This window comes from Musca domestica, unplaced genomic scaffold, assembly GCF_030504385.1.
Source record: "Musca domestica strain aabys unplaced genomic scaffold, Musca_domestica.polishedcontigs.V.1.1 61, whole genome shotgun sequence".
In the NCBI taxonomy this organism is placed as follows: Eukaryota; Metazoa; Arthropoda; class Insecta; order Diptera; family Muscidae; genus Musca; species Musca domestica.
In genome coordinates, this window is record NW_026712367.1 from 2436015 (window position 1) to 2456438 (window position 20424).

General features: G+C 31.6%; 1 protein-coding gene across 4 annotated transcripts in view; it reads right to left on the bottom strand.

Moving 5' to 3' along the window:
- Nucleotides 1-20424, bottom strand: part of LOC101896562 (endothelial zinc finger protein induced by tumor necrosis factor alpha) — a 126058-nt gene that overhangs the window by 105113 nt on the left and 521 nt on the right. For all 4 annotated transcript variants that reach the window (XM_059129438.1, XM_059129437.1, XM_059129436.1 and 1 more), the window contains exon 2: nucleotides 1216-3556. The gene's annotated coding sequence lies outside the window, so the exon portion shown is untranslated. The remainder of the gene's footprint in view (nucleotides 1-1215; nucleotides 3557-20424) is intronic.

Sequence of the window (20424 nt, forward strand, 5' to 3'; positions counted from 1 at the left end):
GTTCAGATTTAGCAGATAGCTCCCATATATAACTTCGTCCGATTTACCTTTTATTGTGCACCAAACGTCTAATATTTGTCCAAATGGGATGGAATTTGGCACATACAACCGAATTGAGTCTAGAAGCTAGTATGTCAAATTTGGTAAAGATCGGTTCAGATATAGCTATAGCTCCCATATATATATATTGTTCATCCGATTTGTTATTTTTGTCCTCCGCAGCCGTAATATGCACTCTGTAACAACAATATTTGGGAAAATATATCAAATACAGCTCAGAAATATCTGTGCCAAATTTTATGGAGATCGGTTCGGATTTGGATATAGCTCCCCTATATATAACTTCGTCCGATTTACCTTTGATTGTGCACCAAACGTCTAATATTTGTCCAAATTGGATGAAATTTGGCACTTACGACCGAATTGAGTGTAGAAGCTAGTATTTCAAATTTGGTGAAGATCGGTTTAGATTTGGATATAGCTCCCACATATAACTTCGTCCGATTTACCTTTGATTGTACACCAAACGTCTAATATTTGTCCAAATGGGATGGAATTTGGCACTTACGACCGAATTTAGTCTAGAAGGTAGTATGCCAAATTTGATGGAAATCGGTTCAGATATAGCTATAGCTCCCATATATATTGTTCATCCGATTTGTTATTTTTGTCCTCCGCAGCCGTTATATGCACTCTGTAACAACGATATTCAGGGAAATATATCAAATACAGCTCAAAAATATCTTTGCCAAATTTTATCGAGATCGGTTCCGATTTGGATATAGTTCCCCTATATATATCTTTATCTGATTTCAAATTAATTTTGCACCAAATGGCCAATACAAGTCCGAATTTAAAAGATACAAATGCTTTGGCATATTTAGTCCTTCGGAACTTTAAATTATAATTATAATCATGGCGTGTATGATTGAATTCTCCCATAAAAAAACTTTTAATTATTAAGTGGAGCTCAACTAAATTAGCAAAGTGGTGTAGGGTATCATAAAATCGGCCCCGGCCCCGACTTTAGGACTTTCTTTACTGTTTTTTTTTTTTTTTTTTGCTTTTCAAATTGTTATTTCGAATTTTCATTGAACAATAATTGAGCCTTCATGATAGAGTTCCAACTATTCGTTCCTTTCGGTGAATATTTACTTTGAACAAAATCTCAGTCCAAACGCAAGCTAGGGTCTTATTTCTACAATGAAAGCTTACCTTTTGTTTGAAGTTGTCCTTGGCGTTGTTGAAAATTTGGTTTTAGAGCCAAAAATTGCAGTATTGTATTTTTTCCGAATTTTCAGAGCTGATATTACTTATGCCCTCGGATGTAGTTAACAGCAATGGACGATTGTTTTGTTTGTTTTTTGGGGGTTTAGATAATGGGCCAAAAACGAAAATTTTGAATATTTTTTTTTTTCGAAGTGTTGAGTTCTCCTTTTTTTTGTTTTTATTTAATTTTTATTTTTATTTTGCTTTTTTTTTTAATTTTAATGCAGTAAAATGTTTTGTTTTTGTTTTTGGTTTTTTTTTTATTTTATGAGACATTCATTTATATCATAATTTGTGTGTGTTTTTGTTTTTTTAATAATTAATATCTTAGAATATATTTTTGTTTTTCTGATGATAATTATAATAATTTTATGAATTTGTTTTTTTTTTTTTTGCTTTGCACACAAAATGTTCAGAGGGTGATTTTTTTCAAAACTTTTTCCTTTCGCGGAAGATTTTGGTTTTTTGTATTTTTTTTTTTTTTGACAAAAATTTGTTGTTTTTTTTTTTTTTTTTTGAATTTCTTGCCTTGGCCAAAATTGTAATTTTGGATTTGATTTTTTTTCTTATTATTTTGAATGAATTTTTGGGGTTTTTCCTTCTATTTTCTCTGAAGAAATTTCCGGCTTGATGCCCTTGAAAGGAGTATTGGAATTTTTTTCCTTGTTTTCAAAATTGTTTTTGTGATCCTTGTTTTTTTTTTGGATTCTAGATTTCTCACGCTGGCGTTATTCAGAAACGTTTTTTTGGTTTGCTTGCAAATTATTATCGCTTTCGAGTGTTTGTTTTTTTTTTGGTTTTCAAGTTCAGAACACTGTGCTGCTGTGCTGATTTTGACGTGTTTTTAAAGAAACATTTTTTTTTGTTTTTGTTGTTTGGTTGGTTTTTGTGTTGAAACGAAATCACAAACTTAGAATTTGACAAATCATATTTAGTTCTGAGTTAGTTAGTCAGTTTCACCGAATATTTCACCATGACCATGAATCGGAATTCTGGACTTTTGAATTTGAAATTCGTTGTGAGTTCCGGGGTGGGGGAGGTTGGGGGCTGCTAGTCTTACAAAAATTCAAAAATTTCGACTATGGCTTTCTCTCGTAAAATTTAACAAATTTTGGCTATTTTTTTTTTGTTTTTTGAATTTTGACGGTTTATTTCTTTGGATTTGGATTTTGACAGAGTTTGGGAGTTGTTTTTATTTTTTGGCGGTGAGTTTCCGTTTTGTTGTTGTTTGGCTATTAGTTTTTTTTTATTATTATTGTTGTTGTTAACTATTTTACTGCATAAAATGTTGAATTTGTGTTTGAAGTTCCGAAATTTTTTTTAAGATTCGTTACTATTTTTGTTGTTGTTGTTGTTGTAGTGAATGTTATTTTTATTATTATTTTGTTGTTGTTGCTGCTTCAGTTGGAGTTGTGGAGGAGGGGGATTTGATTGATCGGTTGTTGTTGTTGTTGCTTTATTATTTATTTAATTAGTTTTTGTTGTTGCTTTGTTATTGAGGAGAAGTAGAGGGATTTGGATTGGTTTTTCTTGTTGTTGTTGTTGTTGTTGTTGCTTGGTTTTGGTTTTTGTTTTATTTCGTTACTTTTTTGTGTTACTTGTTTTGTTGTTTGTTTTATTTGCTTATTTTATTGTTACGGTTTATTGTTGTGTTATTGTTGTTGTTGTTGTTTTGGTTTTTCTGTTTATTGCTGCTGGGGGTTCCTTATTTCCTTTTGTTTGTTGTAGTTTGTTGCTGTAGTTGATTTGAGTTTTGTTGTTGTTGTTGTTGGTTTCCAAATTTTTTTGTTGTTGTTTTGAATTTTGTTTGTTAAATTTTGAGAAATAAAACTAAAAATATTCTTTTTGTGGTTTTTTTTTTTTGCTTTTGTTTTTGAACTGAAAATGAAAAGTTACTATTTTTGTTGTTGCTATTTTATTTCGTTTTTCTTTTTTTTCGGAACTGAAAGTTGTTGGTTTTATTTTTTTTTTTTTTAAATCATATGTATTTGAAACTTAAAACAAAATTGCACTTTGTTCCTAAAAAGTTCTTGATTTTGAATTTTTGTTTTTGTATTAACGGGGAGTTGTTGTTTTTAAGGAGAGTTCTTCCTGTTTTTGGTTCGACTGGGAATTTCGGTTAGGTGTTGGTTTGGTTGTGACAATTTTACGTTTTTGTTCTTTTTTTTTTTTTTGGTTTTTTATTTTGTTATTATTATTATTTTAATAAAATAAAACAAATATTAATAAGTATCAACAACGTTTTAACGTAAGTTTTTAAAAAATGTTCCAAACAGTCAAAAAGCACCTGGAAGATAGGAAAAAAGCAATGGGAAAACGGTATTAACAAAATTTCAAGATATGGTATTTTTCATTTAAATTAAAAAAAAAATAACAAAAGAAAAAACTCAAAGGAACCAATTCTCCAGAGCAGCCAACGAACGAACAAGAAGGTTCTAATAACAAAAAACAAACAACAACAAAGTTGAAAAAAAATTTATTTAAATTATTTTCGACTAGTTGCGAAAAAATTTCTAACGAAATTATTTTCGACTAGTCGAAATTTTCTAACGAAATTATTTTCGACCAGTCGCAGAAAAATTTTCTAACGAAATTATTTTCGACTAGTCGCGAAAAATTTTCTAACGAAATTATTTTCGACTAAGTCGCGAAAAATTTTCTAACGAAATTATTTTCGACTGGTCGCGAAAAATTTTCTAACGAAATTATTTTCGACTGGTCGCGAAAAATTTTCTAACGAAATTATTTTCAACTGGTCGCGAAAAATTTTCTAACGAAATTATTTTCGACTGGTCGCGAAAAATTTTCTAACAAAATTATTTTCGACTGGTCGCAAAAATTTTCTAACGAAATTATTTTCGAAATTTTATAGAAATTATTTTCGATCGGATCGAAAAAATTTACTAACGAAATTATTTTCGATCGGATCGAAAAAATTTACTAACGAAATTATTTTCGATCGGATCGAAAAAATTTACTAACGAAATTATTTTCGATCGGATCGAAAAAATTTACTAACGAAATTATTTTCGATCGGATCGAAAAAATTTACTAAAGAAATTATTTTCGATCGGATCGAAAAAATTTACTAACGAAATTATTTTCGATCGGATCGAAAAAATTTACTAACGAAATTATTTTCGACGAGTCGCAAAAATTTTCTAACGAAATTATTTTCGTCCAGTCGCGAAAAATTTTCTAACCAAATTATTTTCGACCGGATCGCAAAAATTTTCTAACGAAATTATTTTCGATCGGATCGCAAAAAATTTTCTATGGAAATTATTTTCGTTCGGATAGCAAAAATTCTATAACGAAATTATTTTCGACTAGTCGCGAAAAATTTTCTAACGAAATTATTTTCGACTAGTCGCGAAAAATTTTCTAACGAAATTATTTTCGACTAGTCGCAAAAATTTCCTATAGAAATTATTTTCGACTAGTCGCGAAAAATTTCCTATAGAAATTATTTTCGACTAGTCGCAAAAATTTCCTATAGAAATTATTTTCGACTAGTCGCAAAAATTTCCTATAGAAATTATTTTCGACTAGTCGCAAAAATTTCCTATAGAAATTATTTTCGACTAGTCGCAAAAATTTCCTATAGAAATTATTTTCGACCGGATCGCAAAAAATTTTCTATAGAAATTATTTTCGACCGGATCGCAAAAAATTTTCTAACGAAATTATTTTCGACCGGATCGCAAAAAATTTTCCATAGAAATTATTTTCGACCGGATCGCAAAAAATTTTCTATAGAAATAATTTTCGACCGGATCGCAAAAAATTTTCTATAGAAATAATTTTCGACCGGATCGCAAAAAATTTTCTATAGAAATTATTTTCGACCGGATCGCAAAAAATTTTCTATAGAAATTATTTTCGACCGGATCGCAAAAAATTTTCTATAGAAATTATTTTCGATCGGATCGAAAAAATTTTCTATAGAAATTATTTTCGATCGGATCGAAAAAATTTTCTACGGAAATTATTTTCGACTAGTCGCAAAAAATTTTCTATGGAAATTATTTTCGACTAGTCGCAAAAATTTCCTATAGAAATTATTTTCGACTAGTCGCAAAAATTTCCTATAGATATTATTTTCGACTAGTCGAAAATAATTTCGTTAGAAAATTTTTTTGATCCAATCGAAAATAATTTCCTAGAAAATTTTCGCGATCCGAACGAAAATAATTTCCATAGAAATTTTTTTTCGATCCGATCGAAAATAATTTCCATAGAAAATTTTTTTCGATCCGATCGAAAATAATTTCCATAGAAAATTTTTTTCGATCCGATCGAAAATAATTTCCATAGAAAATTACACAAAATTTTCTAACGAAATTATTTTCGACTAGTCGCCAAAAAATTTTCTAACGAAATTATTTTCGACTAGTCGCCAAGAAATTTTCTAACCAAATTATTTTCGACTAGTCGCCAAAAAATTTTCTAACGAAATTATTTTCGACTAGTCGCAAACAATTTCTATCGAAATTATTTTCGACTAGTCGCAAACAATTTCTAACGAAATTATTTTCGACTAGTCGCAAACAATTTTTAACGAAATTATTTTCGACTAGTCGCAAAAATTTCCTATAGAAATTATTTTCGACTAGTCGCAAAAATTTCCTATAGAAATTATTTTCGACTAGTCGCAAAAATTTCCTATAGAAATTATTTTCGACTAGTCGCAAAAATTTCCTATAGAAATTATTTTCGACTAGTCGCAAAAATTTCCTATAGAAATTATTTTCGACTAGTCGCAAAAATTTCCTATAGAAATTATTTTCGACTAGTCGCAAAAATTTCCTATAGAAATTATTTTCGACTAGTCGCAAAAATTTCCTATAGAAATTATTTTCGACTAGTCGCAAAAATTTCCTATAGAAATTATTTTCGACTAGTCGCAAAAATTTCCTATAGAAATTATTTTCGACTAGTCGCAAAAATTTCCTATAGAAATTATTTTCGATCGGATCGCAAAAATTTCCTATAGAAATTATTTTCGACTAGTCGCAAAAATTTCCTATGGAAATTATTTTCGACTAGTCGCAAAAATTTCCTATGGAAATTATTTTCGACTAGTCGCAAAAATTTCCTATGGAAATTATTTTCGATCGGATCGCAAAAAATTTTCTAACGAAATCATTTTCGACTAGTCGAGAAAATTTTTCTAACGAAATTATCGGATCGAAAAAATTTTCTATGGAAGTTTTTTTTTTTTGTCGAAAATTTTGTTTTGATTTTTTTGAATCCTGTCGTTATTTTCTATTTCCTTTTCAACCCCTTTAAAATTCATTGACCTATCTAAGCATTTCTTAAAGAAAACAAAACTCATTCCAAAACTCTCTAATCATTTGAACCCTAAATGTGTTAGTTTTGCTAAATTCCACGTGTTTTTTCCTCTTTTCTCATTTTTCGATTTTCCTCATTGGCATTCAGAAACTATGTCAGTTTGCTTTGGGTTCAAAATTTCCCAAAAAAAAAAAAAAAAGAAAAACAAAACTTGCAAAACTTTATGTTAAAATTGTGCGCTCTCTAAATACCGGGATTCCTAAACTAAACACAACGACCTCCCAATCCCCTCCCCCTCTCGCGCTCTTCACTCAACCATTTGCTAGAATCCTTTTTGGCGCTTATTGTGTGCATACTTTTTCCAACTAAAATCAAATCAAAAATCCTAAACAAACGTCAGTCAACACAACAATGGAGGACGAAAATGGAAACCGAAAATGTGGCAGTGGCAGAAGTAACCAGCCAAACGACGAAGCGACGACTCGTGCCAGGAATTTAGAAAATATAAAACGAAACAACCAAAAGCAAATGTGGAGAATAGTAACTAAAAGCAGCGGCAGCATCGAAAAAGAACAACACAAACGAAGAGTGAACAACAAAGCCCGGCAATAAAAATGTTTTTCAAGTTCAAAACGCCGCCAGCCAGACACAGGAATAAACAGTGGAGGCAACAAAATTTTTGCAAACAAAACAGAATGAATAGCAGAACACAGCAAAAGTTGGTCCACCAACAACAACCACAACCCCGGTGATAGTCAAAGGGACGAGGCATCCAAATGAAAGACTACTTGTATAGTTTTGTTGGTGGTGCCGGTGGAGGAGGTGAAGGAGATGCAGCAGGATGTGTAAAGTGGAAGTGGTAGTACGATGATGCTGATGATGACGATAACACAACACGCATATGTAGAAATTGCAGACAGTCAAACCAAAGCCCAAGCCAACAACAAAGGAACAAACAAATAAAACATAAACACACACACACATACACACAGACACCCATACATAACAACCAATTTTGCATAGATACACAAATTCAAAACAATCGCAGACAGACAGACAGACAGACAGACATTCAACCATCCAGTCAGCCAGGCATACATCCAGCCTGGTTGCAGGCACACTCTTCAAACACACACACACACACATGCAGCCAATTTCACATTGTAGTTGTAGTATTTCGTTTGAGGTACAAAGTTGAAAAAGCAGCCGCGAAAGCCCCACATGGCTGGCTGGCTGACTGACTGCCTGTTCATATTGTGTACACACTTTTGAAACGAACAAAAAAAAAACAACAACAACAAAACGAATGCACACACGTGAGCATGAAATTAGATTTATTTAGATTTTTGAGGAACTCAAAAATGGCGGGGAGAGAGGAGTTACTGGTCATTGAACACGGACCCACACAACTGGCATATGGTGAAGGGATATTGATTTCTTGAATTTAATTTCCAAAGGAAATTTTTTCCATAGGAAATTTTTGCGACCAGTCGAAAATAATTTCCATAGAAAATTTTTGCGACCAGTCGAAAATAATTTCCATAGAAAATTTTTGCGACCAGTCGAAAATAATTTCCATAGAAAATTTTTGCGACCAGTCGAAAATAATTTCCATAGAAAATTTTTGCGACCAGTCGAAAATAATTTCCATAGAAAATTTTTGCGACCAGTCGAAAATAATTTCCATAGGAAATTTTTGGCGACTAGTCGAAAATAATTTCCATAGGAAATTTTTCGCGACTAGTCGAAAATAATTTCCATAGGAAATTTTTCGCGACTAGTCGAAAATAATTTCCATAGGAAAGTTTTACGATCTATCGCAAATAATTTCCATAGGAAATTTTTCGCGACTAGTCGAAAATAATTTCCATAGGAAATTTTTGGCGACTAGTCGAAAATAATTTCCATATGAAATTTTTGCGATCTATCGCAAATAATTTCCATCGAAAATTTTTGCGATCTATCGCAAATAATTTCCATCGAAAATTTTTGCGATCTATCGCAAACAATTTAAATCGAAAATTTTTGCGATCTATCGCAAACAATTTAAATCGAAATTTTTGGCGACTAGTCGAAAATAATTTCCATAGGAAATTTTTGAGACTCAACGAAAATAATTTCCATAGGAAATTTTTTGCGACTAGTCGAAAATAATTTCCATAGGAAATTTTTTGCGACTAGTCGAAAATAATTTCCATAGGAAATTTTTTGCGACTAGTCGAAAATAATTTCCATAGGAAATTTTTTGCGACTAGTCGAAAATAATTTCCATAGGAAATTTTTTGCGACTAGTCGAAAATAATTTCCATAGGAAATTTTTTGCGACTAGTCGAAGATAATTTCCATAGGAAATTTTTTGCGACTAGTCGAAGATAATTTCCATAGGAAATTTTTTGCGACTAGTCGAAAATAATTTCCATCGAAAATTTTTGCGATCAAATAATTTCCATAGGAAATTTTTACGATCTATCGCAAATAATTTCCATCGAAAATTTTTACGATCTATCGCAAATAATTTCCATCGAAATTTTTCGCGACTAGTCGAAAATAATTTCCACCGAAAATTTTTGCGATCTATTGCAAATAATTTCCATCGAAAATTTTTGCGATCTATCGCAAATAATTTCCATCGAAAATTTTTGCGATCTATCGCAAATAATTTCCATCGAAAATTTTTGCGATCTATCGCAAATAATTTCCATCGAAAATTTTTGCGATCTATCGCAAATAATTTCCATCGAAAATTTTTGCGATCTATCGCAAATAATTTCCATCGAAAATTTTTGCGATCTATCGCAAATAATTTCCATCGAAAATTTTTGCGATCTATCGCAAATAATTTCCATCGAAAATTTTTGCGATCAATCGCAAATAATTTCCATAGAAAATTTTTGCGATCTATCGCAAATAATTTCCATAGAAAATTTTTGCGATCTATCGAAAATAATTTCCATAGGAAATTTTTCGCGACTAGTCGAAAATAATTTCCATAGGAAATTTTTGGCGACTAGTCGAAAATAATTTCCATAGGAAATTTTTGCGATCTATCGCAAATAATTTCCATAGGAAATTTTTCGCGACTAGTCGAAAATAATTTCCATCGAAAATTTTGCGATCTATCGCAAATAATTTCCATCGAAAATTTTGCGATCTATCGCAAATAATTTCCATAGGAAATTTTTGCGACTAGTCGAAAATAATTTCCATCGAAAATTTTTGCGATCTATCGCAAATAATTTCCATCGAAAATTTTTGCGATCTATCGCAAATAATTTCCATCGAAAATTTTTACGGTCTATCGCAAATAATTTCCATCGAAAATTTTTACGATCTATCGCAAATAATTTCCATCGAAAATTTTTGCGATCTATCGCAAATAATTTCCGCTCTCAAAATGGGTTACTTGATTTTTTTAGTCCCAATCAAGGCTTGAAATTTGTATATTTCTCTAACAAAAAGCTAATTTTTGTTAAAAAAATAATTTTAATTTAAAAAATTCCCCATTTTTTTAATTTATATATAAAAAAAAATAATAAAAAATTAATTAAATACAAATAAGAAAATAAAAAATAATTTAATATAAAAAAATTGAAAGCCTTTCGAATTTAAAATGGTTTTCTATTTAAAAATTTCCAAAAAAAATTCTCAGTTCTTTTGAAATTAAGGATTTTAGATGTCAGCCACCACTGCGTATGATTGTTATTAAATATTGGATATTTTTAGAAAACTGCTCATAACTTTCTTATTTTTCGAGATATTTTGAGAATCTTAATGGGTATTGAAAGAGAACACTTCAACGTTTATGAATAATAGTCTAGAATTCTAATTTTCAAAAAATTATCGGGTCATATCTTTATTAGAATTTTAATATTATAATTGCAAATATTTGTGTCAAAAAAAAAATAACGTAAAATTTATGGTTCTATTTTCTCCTCAAAAATATTCCATTAATATCCTCGACTATAGTTCCAATGGTGGTGTGGCATTAAAAATGCTGCCAAAGTGTTGCTATTTCCCATAGAATTAGGAATTTTAAAAGCGAGCCACCATTGCGTATGATTGATATTAATTATTGGGTATTTTTGGAAATTTGTTCATAACTTTTTTATTTTTCAAGCATTTTTGACAATTTAAATGGAATTTGAAAAAACGACACTTCAACAGTGACGAAAAGTAAACTGGATTTGTTATTTTCTGAATATATTTGGGTCATATGTTTATAATCTTTCAATAGTTTGACTGGAAGATCTTTATCAAAAATAAAACGAAATATTTCGATTATCTCATTTATAGCTGCTAAAATTTATATATTCTCCGCAAGAATATTCTTAAGACCCCACCTTAAGTTGTAATAGCATATCTTTAAAATTGTTTCCAAAAACGTTGTTATTTCGCATGCAATTAAGAATTTTAAATGTCACCCACCATTGCGTATGAGTGTTGTTAATTATAGGGTATTTTTGGAAAATTGTCCATAACTTTTTTATTTTTCAACACATTTTGAAAATAAAAGAGGGATTTGAAAGAAAACACTTCAAAAGTGACGAATTAATTTTTTCTTTTTTTTTTTTGATGTCTTAAAAATATTTTTTTTGTTTTATTTTTTTTCAGGTTGATTTAATGAAGATATATTTTTTATAATCTGTTTGATTGGCAATATTAAGTATTAAAAATATATTTTTTTTTTTTTTTTGTTTGATTAAAAAACTTGATTCAAAAAATATTTATATATATATTTTTATATTCTGCGTGATTGCAAACACATGAAGTTCGAAAAAGTCGTATATGATTTGGTTTTGTGTTAAAAATATATATTTTTTAATAATATAAAAAAATATTTATTTTTAAAGAATTGATTAATTTTTTTAATTTTTTATTTTTTTACCATAGAAATTAAATCAGTTGTTTAACTATATTTGTTACAAGTAATATTATTGTCATATTTTAAGTATAATTTTTAATTATTTTGAAAATCCTCTGTCCCTGTGCTATTTATAATCCGCAATCTGTGACCACTTTTTTTCTTATTTTTATTTATATATTTATTATCTTTATAAACAAAAATTTAAATATGCCTTCGAATATATCACTATTTTTTTTATTTTATCTTAATACTCTGTTTGATTGAAAACAGATGCAGTTCGGAAAAGTCGTAAATGATTTGGTTTTGTTGAATGTCCTAAAAATTATTTTTTTATATTTTTAAAAATAAGATTATTTTTTAAAGTTGGCGATTAAAACAAAATATTTTTATACTGTGTTTGATTAAAAGAAAAATATATTTTTGTAAACAAAAATATTTTTTTTTAGTTTTTAGGTGTTTACTTTATTTAATCAATTTTTATACATGTCAACAAATTTGTGTTTAATTTGCTTATTAATTTTTTTAATATATATTTTTTATTTTTTAAACATAAATTTTTGGTGCATATTTTTATTGTTTTTTTTTTTTTTGGTTTTTTTATGTTCTAGGTTTTGGTTCTCCATTTACTTATTTTTTTCATTTATTCATTTTTGTTTCAACTTTTTTTTAACATTATTTATTTTTATTTTTCTATATTTATAGACACCTTTTTTTGTTTCATATTTCAATTTGTTTATTTTTGTTAATATTTCTTAATTTAAAAAAAATATATATTTTTTATACTCCGTATGATTGAAAATATTTTTTTATATTTAAAAATAAGTCTGTATTTATTATTTTTTTAAGGTAATTGGTTAAAAAAAAGATGCAGTTCTGAAAAGTCGTAAATGATTTGGCTTTTTTAAATGTCATAATTGTTTTTTAAATAAGTTAATTTTTTAATCTATTTTAAGGTAATTGATGTTAAAAAATATATTTTAATATATTTTACCACAGAAATTTAGTCCGGTTTTTTAAATGTCAGAATTTTTTTTTAAATAAGTTTATTTTTTATTATTTTTTATTGTAATTGATTTAAAAAAATTATACTCTGATTGAAAACAGATGCAGTTCTGAAAAGTCGTAAATGAACTGTCTTTTTTTAAATGTCAGAAATGTTTTTTAAATAAGTTTATTTTTTTTATTCTATTTTAAGGTAATTGATGTTAAAAAATATATTTTAATATATTTTACCACAGAAATTTAGTCCGATTTTTAAAAAAAATTTCGTAAATGAATTGGTTTTTTTAAATGTCAGAATTGTTTTTTAAATAAGTTTATTTTTTTATTATTTTTTAATGTAATTGATTTAAAGAAAATTATACTCTGATTGAAAACAGATGCAGTTCTGAAAAGTCGTAAATGATTTAGTTTTTTTTTTTTTAATGTCAGAATTGTTTTTTAAATAAGTTTATTTTTTTTTTTATTATAATTTTTTAAGGTAATTGATGTTAAAAATATATTTTAATATATTTTACCGAAGAAATTTTGTCGGATTTTTTAATTATATTTGTTATAGTGTTTTTATATTTTAATTATTATCTTGGATGCATGTATATATATTAATCATTTTTTAACTTATTTATTTATTTTTATTTATTTTTCTATATTTATAAACACCCTTTTTTGGTTCATATTTCAATTTGTTAATTTTTTTTAATATTTTTTTAAGTTTTATGTATGTCCACATATCGTGGATGATTTGGTTTTTTTTTTTTTAAATGTCAGAATTGTTTTTTAAATAAGTTTATTTTTTTATTATTTTTTAAGGTAATTGATGTTAAAAACTATATTTGAATATATTTTACCACAGAAATTTTGTCGGATTTTTAACTATATTTGTTATAGTGTTTTTATATTTTAATTATTATCTTGGATGCATATATATATATATATATATATATATATTAATCATTTTTTAACTTATTTATTTATTTATTGTTATTTTTCTATATTTATAAACACCCTTTTTTGGTTCATATTTCAATTTGTTAATTTTTTTTTAATATTTTTTTTAAGTTTTTTGGATGATTTGGTTTTTTTAAATGTCAGAAAAAAATTTTTTAAATAAGTTTATTTTTATTATTTTTTAAGGTAACATCAATTACCTTAAAAAATAATAAAAATAAACTTATTTAAAAAATTTTTTTCTGATATTCTGATATATATTTTTTTAATATATTTCACCACAGAAATTTAGTCCGATTTTTTAACTATATTTGTTATAGTGTTTTTATATTTTAATTATTATTTATTTTTATTTTTCTATATTTATAAACACCTTTTTTTGGTTCATATTTCAATTTGTTATTTTTTTTAAATATTTTTCTTTTAAAGTTTTGTTTATGTCCACATATCGTTGTTTCTGTATTCAATTATTTGTTATTTTATTTTTTTTTTATTTTTATACACATATATTTTGTTTTATATTTTTATAAATTTTTATTTTTGTCCACAATTTTTGTTGTTTCCTTAACTTATTTATTTTTGTTTTTGTTTTAATTCTATGTTTATTTTTTTCATTTGTATACATCTTGTATTTATTTCTTATCACATTTATTTTTTTTAATAATGCACATTTCGTGTTCTTATTTTGTTGTTGTTCGGATTTTTTTTTTTTTTTTTTTTTTGGTTTTAATTATTTTTGTTATTATTATTTATTTAATATTTATTGTCACAGAAAAAAAAAGACACGGCACGCCATAACAATGTCACGTTTATTTTGCCGGTCTGGCAAAAATAAAGAAAAGTTCACCGGCTGTTAAGTGTAGATATTTTGACAAAAACAATTTAACGGCGGCAAAACAAAATAGGAATTTCTTTGATACACCTCACACATGTATGTGTTTGTGTGTACGTGAGGAAAAACAACAGCAACACTTTGCAAAGACATAACAAATCATAAACAAAAATCTCTAATCTCCCACACTGCAAACTCTCTCATGTTTAGATTTCCTTCTATTATCATCAGCATCGTCGTCATCGTCATTAGCGTCAACAACGTCATTGTCGTCATCATCATCATCGCCACGACAATTGTTTAGAATTGGCGAATGAATTGATCTAATTCGCCTCACTCGCCAGCAAAAGTAGTTTAGTTGGGACTCACACACACACAGAGGCACGCACACCCAGTCAGTCATACGAAAACTAACTTGCAACACATCCAAATCTCTTTTATCTACACACCAAAATTTTCTCAACATACATATCTTTACAAAGAAGATGTTTTGTACTTTTTCTTATGCTTATGCCTCGCTTCTTCTCTTCAAAGGAAGAAACGAAAAAATAAATATCTTAAAAAGAATAATAAGAATAAATCGTGGTCACCACAACAAAACATCTTAAAACCCGAGAGTTTAACACAAACACCAGCACCCACACACACACGCTCACACACTTGTCTTCTTTTTTGGGCAATAAGAAAACGAAAAATTGCTTCAAGAAGCCAGCCAGCCAGCCAGGACCCAGGCAAATCAAATAACAAGAAATTCTTATACTTTAAAAAAACCGGAGGAGAATTGGCTAAGGTAAAAATTTGAAAAAATCTTGCTTTTTGAACAGAAAAATATTTCGATTAAGGCAGGCAGACCAAGCGCCACGCGAAACGCACCGAAAACGGCCAAAAAGATGAATATAAGCAAAAATCTTTTGTAAATGTTCAAGAACCACACAAAACTGCTCCGAGTCTCACATTGGGCATGGTATGTGTGAGTGTGTGTCTCGGCCGCTGCCGCCGGTTTATAGAAAAAGGAACGAACAACAAAAAACTGCAGAGAAGTTTTTTCGTTTTTGTTTGTTTTGGGGAAGGGTGTGAGAGAGTGAGTGAGTGAACACAACGTAGACATCATCATCCTCATAGTCGGCGGCGGCAGCAGCAGCAGTGGCGGGCAATAGCTTTGCCATTATGCCTGTCATACCCTCCAACATATAGAAATCCATACATACATGCAGTCATATGCAAGAGCGCGGGTATCCACCAGCAAGCCAACCAGCCATCCATCCATGTGAGTTGATGTACAAGTATGGCATCCCAATGGCCATTAACAAGAACAAAAAACACACACGACACATTACTCTCCAACACATAACCCCATCATCATCATCCTCGTCGTCGTCGTCAACGCCATCGTCGTTGAAGTCGTGCAATAAAAAGAAAATCAACGATGACTACAACGACAACTTTCAACCAGACACCAACAACTGCAAAACGACAACAACAACGTCGTCGTTGCTTGCCGTCGTTGCTGACGACGACGATGATGATGTTGTCGATGATGAGATGCCAGCCAGCAACATTAAGGTTGAGGGTGGAGTAATTTGCTTGCATTGTTTGTTGGTGTTGCCATTAAAGAGAGGAGTTCACTGAGACATCGAAGAGACGCACAGATCTTTGAGTAAGAAATAGTCAAGGGTCAAAATGCGTTGTGATAACCCTTTGCCCCAAGAACATATTAATGAACTATACTCCGCAAAAAAAGGATATTGTCGATAGCTTTGGTCGATTACAAACATAGAAATCTTGGTGGATAGCCTATTTTTTGTATAGAGAATTTAGGGTACCGATTGGTAGGAACCACATACATTTTTGTTGGAGACCAGGTTTTCGTATAGAAAACGTTGGTGGAGACCAGGTTTTCGTATAGAAAACGTTGGTGGAGACCAGGTTTTCGTATAGAAAACGTTGGTGGAGACCAGGTTTTCGTATAGAAAACTTGGTGGATACCTGGTTTTCGTATAGAAAACTTGGTGGAGACCTGGTTTTCGTATAGAAAACGTTGGTGGAGACCTGGTTTTCGTATAGAAAACTTGGTGGAGACCAGGTTTTCATATAGAAAACGTTGTGGAGACCAGGTTTTCGCATAGAAAACTAGGTGGAGACCAGGTTTTCGTATAGAAAACTTGGTGGAGACCAGGTTTTCGTATAGAAAACGTTGGTGGAGACCAAGTTTTTGTATAGAAAACGTTGGTGGAGACCAGGTTTTCGTATAGAAAATCTGGTGGAGGCTAGGTTTTCGTATAGAAAATCTGGTGGAGGCTAGGTTTTCGTATAGAAAACTTGGTGGAGGCTAGGTTTTCGTATAGAAAACTTGGTGGAGACCAGGTTTTTGTATGGAAAACTTGGGGGAGAACAGGTTTTCGTATAGAAAATTTGGTGGAGACCAGGTTTTCGTATAGAAAACTTGGTGGAGACCAGGTTTTCGTATAGAAAACTTGGTGGAGACCAGGTTTTCGTATAGAAAATTTGGTTGAGACCAGGTTTTCGTATAGAAAATTTGGTTGAGACCAGGTTTTCGTATGGATAACTTGGTGGAGACGAGGTTTTCGTATAGGAAACTTTGTGGAGACCAGGTTTTCGTATAGAAAACGTTGGTGGAGACCAGGTTTTCGTATAGAAAACGTTGGTGGAGACCAGGTTTTCCTATAGAAAATATTGGTGTAGACCAGGTTTTCGTATAGAAAACTTGGTGGAGACCAGGTTTTCTTATAGAAAACTTGGTGGAGACCAGGTTTTCTTATAGAAAACTTGGTGGAGACCAGGTTTTCGTATAGAAAACTTGGGAGAGACCAGGTTTTCGTATAGAAAACTTGGTGGAGACCAGGTTTTCGTATAGAAAACTTGGTGGAGACCAGGTTTTCGTATAGAAAACTTGGTGGAGACCAGGTTTTCGTATAGAAAACTTGGTGGAGACCAGGTTTTCGTATAGAAAACTTGGTGGAGACCAGCTTTTCGTATAGAAAACTTGGTGGAGACCTGGTTTTCGTATAGAAAACTTGGTGGAGATCAGGTTTTCGTATTGAAAACTTGATGGAGACCAGGTTTTCGTATTGAAAACTTGGTGGAGACCAGGTTTTCGTATAGAAAACTTTGTGGAGACCTGGTTTTTGTATAGAAAACTTTGTGGAGACCTGGTTTTCGTATAGAAAACGTTGGTGGAGACCAGGTTTTCGTATAGAAAACGTTGGTGGAGACCAGGTTTTCGTATAGAAAACGTTGGTGGAGACCAGGTTTTCGTATAGAAAACTTGGTGGAGACCAGGTTTTCGTATAGAAAACTTGGTGGAGACCAGGTTTTCGTATAGAGAACATTGGTGGAGACCAGGTTTTCGTATAGAAAACATTGGTGGAGACCAGGTTTTCGTATAGAAAACGTTGGTGGAGACCAGGTTTTCGTATAGAAAACGTTGGTGGAGACCAGGTTTTCGTATAGAAAACTTGGTGGAGACCAGGTTTTCGTATAGAAAACATTGGTGGAGACCAGGTTTTCGTATAGAAAACTTGGTGGAGACCAGGTTTTCGTATAGAAAACTTGGTGGAGACCAGGTTTTCGTATAGAAAACTTGGTGGAGACCAGGTTTTCGTATAGAAAACTTTGTGGAGACCTGGTTTTTGTATAGAAAACTTTGTGGAGACCTGGTTTTCGTATAGAAAACTTGGTGGAGACCAGGTTTTCGTATAGAAAACTTGGTGGAGACCAGGTTTTCGTATAGAAAACATTGGTGGAGACCAGGTTTTCGTATAGAAAACTTGGTGGAGACCAGGTTTTCGTATAGAAAACTTGGTGGAGACCAGGTTTTCGTATAGAAAACTTTGTGGAGACCTGGTTTTTGTATAGAAAACTTTGTGGAGACCTGGTTTTCGTATAGAAAAATTGGTGGAGACCAGGTTTTCGTCTAGAAAACTTGCTGGAGACCAGGTATTCGTATAGAAAACGTTGGTGCAGACCAGGTTTTCGTATAGAAAACTTGGTGAAGACTATGTTTTCGTATAGAAAACGTTGGTGGAGACCAGGTTTTCCTATAGAAAACTTGGTGGAGACCAGGTTTTCCTATAGAAAAATTGGTGGAGAGCAGGTTTTCTTATAGAAAACATTGGTGGAGACCAGGTTTTCGTATAGAAAACTTGGTGGAGACCAGGTTTTCGTATAGAAAACTTGGTGGAGACCAGGTTTTGGTATAGAAAACTTTGTGGAGACCTGGTTTTTGTATAGAAAACTTTGTGGAGACCTGGTTTTCGTATAGAAAACTTGGTGGAGACCAGGTTTTCGTCTAGAAAACTTGCTGGAGACCAGGTTTTCGTCTAGAAAACTTGCTGGAGACCAGGTATTCGTATAGAAAACGTTGGTGCAGACCAGGTTTTCGTATAGAAAACTTGGTGAAGACTATGTTTTCGTATAGAAAACGTTGGTGGAGACCAGGTTTTCGTATAGAAAACTTGGTGGAGACCAGGTTTTCGTAAAGAAAACTTGGTGGAGACCAGGTTTTCGTATAGAAAACTTGGTGGAGACCAGGTTTTCATATCGAAAACTTGGTGGAGACCAGGTTTTCATATCGAAAACTTGGTGGAGACCAGGGTTTCGTATAGAAAACTTGGTGGAGACCAGGTTTTCGTATAGAAAACTTGGTGGAGACCAGGGTTTCGTATAGAAAACTTGGTGGAGACCAGGTTTTCGTATAGAAAACGTTGGTGGAGACCAGGTTTTCGTATAGAAAACGTTGGTGGAGACCAGGTTTTCGTATAGCAAACTTGGTGGAGACCAGGTTTTCGTATAGAAAACGTTGGTGGAGACCAGGTTTTCGTATAGAAAACGTTGGTGGAGACCAGTTTTTCGTATAGAAAACTTGGTGGAGACCAGGTTTTCGTATAGAAAACATTGGTGGAGACCAGGTTTTCGTATAGAAAACATTGGTGGAGACCAGGTTTTCGTATAGAAAACGTTGGTGGAGACCAGGTTTTCGTATAGAAAACGTTGGTGGAGACCAGGTTTTCGTATAGAAAACTTGGTGGAGACCAGGTTTTCGTATAGAAAACTTGGTGGAGACCAGGTTTTCGTATAGAAAACTTGGTGGAGACCAGGTTTTCGTATAGAAAACTTGGTGGAGACTAGGTTTTCGCATAGAAAACTTGGTGGAGATCAGGTTTTGGTATAGAAAACTTGGTGGAGACCAGGTTTTCGTATAGAAAACTTGGTGGAGACCAGGTTTTCGTATAGAAAACTTGGTGGAGACCAGGTTTTCGTATAGAAAACTTGGTGGAGACCAGGTTTTCGTATAGAAAACTTGGTGGAGACCAGGTTTTCGTATAGAAAACTTGGTGGAGACCAGGTTTTTGTATAGAAAACTTGGTGGAGACTAGGTTTTCGTATAGAAAACTTGGTGGAGACTAGGTTTTCGCATAGAAAACTTGGTGGAGATCAGGTTTTCGTATAGAAAACTTGGTGAAGATAATTTGGTTTGACCCCGCATAACCTCTGACCCTTCAGTTTGGTTAGATAAGTTTGTCTTTGTAGACTCCCTGGACGGCCCGAACCTTCAGCTCGTTTATATCCCCATTGTCACATTGTCACGCTTATACAAATTGCCTGAAACTTCAGCGAATGCACAAAGACTCACTGAGCCATTAGCTAATCTATATGTACCAACTAGGTATTCAGTCCGCTTAAGTCGACAGCAGGTCTTTATAGTCTCATTGGCAGTTCAGGTCATCTTCAAGGACTCCGTGGCTCTTCCGCTCACTTGCAGAACCTCGTTGGCCCTCAAACTTCTTTCCACATACTCCTAGCTCCACTTTGTGTACTGTAGGCTTCTTAAACATTCAACACTTACTGACCCTATGGCTTGCCTCTGATAGACTTCTTAAACAATTTTTATATTTTGTTTGGGTTCAGCTCTTTATGACCTTTCAACTCAATAATAAAAATTATTTACCCAACATCTAATATGTCAGGCTTCCGGTTCTCCAGCTGTTTTTGTGTAGTGCCTGTCATTACAACTCCTTCGTAGAGTCCCTGACCCTCAGCTTGTATAAAATTGCCCTGTTGTTCTGTAAGGAATCCCTAGACTTCAGCTCATCTAATCATTGACCTTGTGCTAGACTATTATCTTGTGTCTATTATCTAGCTTAGCCCACATTCTGACTCTGTCCAAGGAATCCATTCCATATGGCAAATTTTGTTT